Below are 5,133 nucleotides of genomic sequence, written 5' to 3'. Positions count from 1 at the left end.
TATGATTATTTGCCTGGATACTTTCATTATAATTTTATTGGTAAGATAGTTAACTAGGAGTGTAATAAATATAGAGCAGTTTTAATGTGGGTTTGGTCTTTGCTTGTTCTGAGTCAAATTGGTATCTTGGCTGTTCTCATACTGAAGTCATAGCAATGTAAGCTATTCCAGTAGTTTGAAAAACAAAATAATGTAGACTACTCCAGTGGTTTGAAATGTTGTTTGACAGAAAGAAAAACAAAAACAAAAACTATGTTTCTGATCTTTCTCACAAATCTTTACTTTCTAATTGGAAATGGTGATGGTATTCACCTCAGTGAAAGTCAGGTTTTAGCTCTAACTTAATTTCTACACTCATCTTCCAACTCCTGTACCCCTGTTCCTTCCACTAACAGAGAAAAGCATGTTTATCTCAGAGCACCAAATTTTGCCATTTGCAAAATGAGAGGAATAGAAAAGTGAAAGTCACTCAGTTGTGTCTCACTCTTTTCAATCCTGTGGACTATACAGTCCATGGAATTCTCCATGCCAGAATCCTGGAGAGTGTAGCTGTTCCCTTCTCCAGGGGATCTTCCCAACCCAGGGAACTGTTATATAATTTAGAATGCTACTTTTAGCATCAACATATGCTATTCTAAAGTTAGTAATTAATAAGATAGATCATACATCTGCTCTTTCATAAATTAAAGACAGTATATAATTTCAAAATATATTTGAAAAGCTGTATAAAATTGTGCATGTGTGTGTGCTCAGTCATGTCTGACTGAGCCTTCCAGGTTCCGTTGTCCATAGAATTTTCCAGCCAAGAATACTCAGGTGGGTTGCCATTTCCTCCTCCAGGGGGTCTTGCAGACCCAGGGATCAAACCAACATCTCCTGAGTCTCCTGCATTGGCAGGTAGATTCTTTGAATTTTACAAACATACAAGGGTTTTGTTAACTCCATCAACACAGAATATAGTAAATCATGTAGGTATAAATTTAGACATTAAAAAGTTTAAAATGAAAAGACAAGTAAATAGCTTCTTGATTTCCTGGATGTTATTTTAACATTGTCATATGTGCAGCTATAACTAAAATAGCTTTACATCAAAGACATGATTCTTTATGAAAAGTTTAAAGTTTAAATAAAATATATTTACATTTTAAATTTATAAAATTCAAAAATGTTTTAAAAATTATTTTTAAAAAGTATACTCAATATGAAATTTTAATTGGAAAAACAGATATCTCATTTAGAAAATATATTTGAAGGTATATATTTGTTAACTAAAATTTTATATCTCACATGTTGGATGATAAGCTTTTGAATACAAGACCACTTATCAAGCATTTTCTGACTGGATTTTTTTCTTTTTTTTTTTAATCTTTCTTTCTTTTCTGGGGGATGCTTTATAGATGTCACACATGTTTAAAAGTTACACCCTTAAATAATTACATTGTAGTCAGAACCAGCAAAAAGCTGGCACAAACAGCCAGCCAAGCCCAGACATGGACAGACGTATCTGGAAGGACAGGAGATGGACAGGTACTGTCCAGCTGTAGATAAGATCAGAGTGCAGCTAAGGCTAATGTTGGCAGGGGAGGGGCTGGGGAATAGTATTTCAGCAATGCAGGAGTACAACCCCAGGAGCCTGGCCTAAGGGGCCGGCAAGGGGTCACATGTTGTGGGTCCTCCTTGTGAGCTGGGGCTCCTTGCCCACCAGCTTGGACTTGAGGTTCTTCTTGTAGACCATGATGTCTCTAGGCCACCTGGTGATTGTCTACTTTTCACAGAACTACAATTCTTGTGCAACTTGCTGATGGAGTTTGAAACCATGACTGATCAGCATCACACAACCCTCAAATGGTATCAATATCCAGGTTCATCCAAGAAGAGCATGTGGGGGTTCTGCCAGGCCAGACACTCTCAAGACTTCTGCCTATCAGATAGGTTCTGGACTGGGATGACCTGCTGTTTCCCAATGAGACCAGTTGTACAGTCATCTTCATTTCTTTCTTCACCTTGTTCTCTGGATAGCATTCATCATGTACTCCAAAGGCAAAAGATCTAAGTCCACCTGCTCTTATAAATGCTGATGGTAATGTACTCTCTTGACATGAGAGTGTTTTCAGGACATTCTGTCTGCAATTAGTAGCTCTCCACTGATCAGCTTCAGAAGAGTTGACATCTCTGTTCCATTAGGCCCCACCAAAGTCATTCATGTGTCAAAACTGACATGTAATTTTAGACTGTTGAAGATGCAAGTCCTGTCTTTTGTTTATTTGAAGTGACATTTTGCACCATGATAATGGGTGGAGGGATCAAAATGACAGTGTCTTGTCACTCACAGCTCTCTCTGTCAGTCCTGATGTCATCATTTTCTGTAGTGTCTTCTCCTTGCCGTGTGTCTGCTGAATAGCTTGGCATTGCCATGACTGAGCCAAAGAGTATAATTCTTCATGTATGCAATTTGATTCTGCTCCCTGTGAAACCTCTTCATCTGATTCTCTTTCACCTCCGGCCATGTCCTCACATACTGACCACAATTACCCACAAGTGTTTAATGTTGTTGATACAGACATCATTGAGAAAGTCCTGGGAATGGGAGATGAGGACCTAGATGTGCTTAAAAGCATTTAGTTCTTTTTAAACACACACAAGCATTGAGGTCCAGGTAGTTGGTGGGCTCATCCAGGAGCAGCATGAAGCACTAAATAATTAAGAAGGATTTTGACGATAAAGAGTTTTTTGTTTTGTTTTGTTTTTTGCATGTGCTCATCTTTACCAATCCCCTGACCCAGTGTAGTACAACACAATCAGAAGGAAACCTCCCAGTTACTGGCTCCTGGAAAAAGTGGAAACTTTATCTAATGTTTTGAATGTTTCTTGTGTCTGCCCAAAGGACTGGTTATTGTATGTATCACTTGAGTTGGACTGCTTGGGGGAACTATTGATGTAATTTGGGTTAGACCTTGAAGACCTGTAACATGGGGCATTAGAGCAGCAGGGAGTATGAAGCTCTATAGGGAGGCGATGGAGGGAGCAAACAATGCTAGATATAGTAACTCAATAGAAATGGAAGGCAAGTGCTACTGAGGGTGAGCATTTTGTTGTTCAGTGGCTAAGTCGTGATCAACTCTTTGCAACCCCATGGACTGCAGCACACCAGGCTCCTTTGTCCTTCACTATCCCCCTGAGTTTGCTCAAACTCATGTCCACTGAGTCGGTGTTGCCGTCCAACTCTCTAATCCTTTATTGCCCAGTTCTTCTCCATCCCTCAATCTTTCCCAAAATCGTGGTCTTTTCCAATAAGTCAGCTCTTTGCATCAGGTGGCCAAAACATTGGAGCTTCAGCTTCAGCATCAGTCTTCCAATGAATATTCAGTGTTGATTTCCTTTAACATTGACAAACTTGATCTCCTTGCTGTCCAATGGACTCTCAAGAGTTTTGTCCAGCACCACAAATCGAAAACATCAGTTCTTTGGTGCTCAACTTTGTTTGTGGCTTAACTGTCACACCCATATATGACTATTGGAAAAAGCATACCTTTGACTATATAGACCTTGGTTGGTAAATTGATGTCTGTTTTTAACGTGCTGTCTAGTTTTGTCATGGCTTTTCTTCCAAGGAACAAGTATCTTTTAATTTTGTGGCTACAGTCATGGTCACAGTGATTTTGAAAACCAAGAAAATAAAATCTGCCAATGTTTCCACTTCTTCCCCATCTATTTGCCATGAAGTAATAGGCAAATTCAAGGGATTAGATCTGATAGTCAGAATGCCTGAAGAACTATGGACAGAGGCTTGTGACATTGTATAGGATGCAGGGATCAAGACCATTACCAAAAGAAGCAATGTAAAAGTCAAAATGGTTATCTAAGGAGGCCTTGCAAATAGCCATGAAAAGAAGAAAAGTGAAAGGAGAAAAGGAAAAGGGAAGAAAAGGGAAAAGAGAAAGGAAAATATATACCCATTTATGCAGAGTTCCAAAGAATAGCAAGGATAAATAAGGAAGCTTTCCTCAGTGATGAATGCAAAGAAATAGAGGAAAACAATGGAATGGGAAAGACTAGAGATCTCTTCAAGAAAATTAAAGACACCAAGGGAAATTTTCATGCAAAGATGAGCACAATAAGGGACAAAATGGTCCCTAAGAGAAGCAGAAGATAGTAAGAAGAGGTAGCAAGGATACACAAAAGCACTATACAAAGACAATCTTCATGATCCAGATAATCATGATGGTGTGATCACTCATCTGGAGCTAGACATCCTGGAAGGCAAAGTCAAGTGGGCCTCAGGAAGCATCACTATGAGCAAAGCTAGAGGAGGTGATGGAATTCCAATTGAGCTATTTCAAATCCTAAGAGATAATGCTGTGAAAGTGCTGCCCTCAATATGCCAGCAAAGTTGTAAAACTCAGCAGTGGCCACAGGACTGGAAAATGTCAGTTTTCATTCCAATCCCAAAAAAGGAAATGCCAAAGAACGCTCAAACTACTGCACAATTGCAGTCATCTCAAGCTAACAGATTAATTCTCAAAATATTCCAAGATAGGCTTCAACAATATGTGAACTGTGAACTTCCAGATGTTCAAGCTGGATTTAGAAAAGGCAGAGGAACCAGAGATCAAATTGCCAACATCCGTCAGGTCATCGAAAAAGCAAGAAAGTTCCAGAAAAACATCTACTTCTGCTTTATTGACTATGACAAAGCCTTTGACTGTGTGGATCACAACACTCTGTGGAAAATTCTTAAAGAGATGGGAATACCAGATCACCTGATCTGCCTCCTGAGAAAACCTGTATGCAGGTCAGGAAGCAACAGTTAGAAGTGGACATGAAACAGCAGACTGGTTCCAAATTGGGAAAGGAGCATGTCAAGGTTGTATATTGTCACTTTGCTTATTTAACTCATATGCAGAGTACAACATGAGAAATGCTGAACTGGGTGAAACAAGCTGGAATCAAGATTGCTGGGAGAAATATCAATAACCTCAGATATGCAGATGGCACCACCCTTATGGCAGAAAGTGAAAAAGAACTCCAAAATCACTGCAGGTGTTGGCTGCTCCATTAAATTAAAAGATGCTTTCTCCTTGGAAGAGAAGTTATGACCAACCTAGAAGGCATATTAAAAAGCAGAGCCATTAC

The 5,133-nt window shown here is 39.3% G+C and overlaps 1 pseudogene; it reads right to left on the bottom strand.

The window, feature by feature from the left end:
- Positions 1-1,657: 1,657 nt before the first annotated feature.
- Positions 1,658-2,821, bottom strand: LOC133254169 (ATP-binding cassette sub-family F member 2-like; annotated as a pseudogene).
- Between the last annotated feature and the right edge of the window lie 2,312 nt (positions 2,822-5,133).

Source organism: Bos javanicus, chromosome 1, assembly GCF_032452875.1.
Source record: "Bos javanicus breed banteng chromosome 1, ARS-OSU_banteng_1.0, whole genome shotgun sequence".
NCBI lineage: Eukaryota > Metazoa > Chordata > Mammalia > Artiodactyla > Bovidae > Bos > Bos javanicus.
Note: the sequence above shows the minus strand (reverse complement) of the source record. Positions and strands in the feature narration are given on the sequence as shown.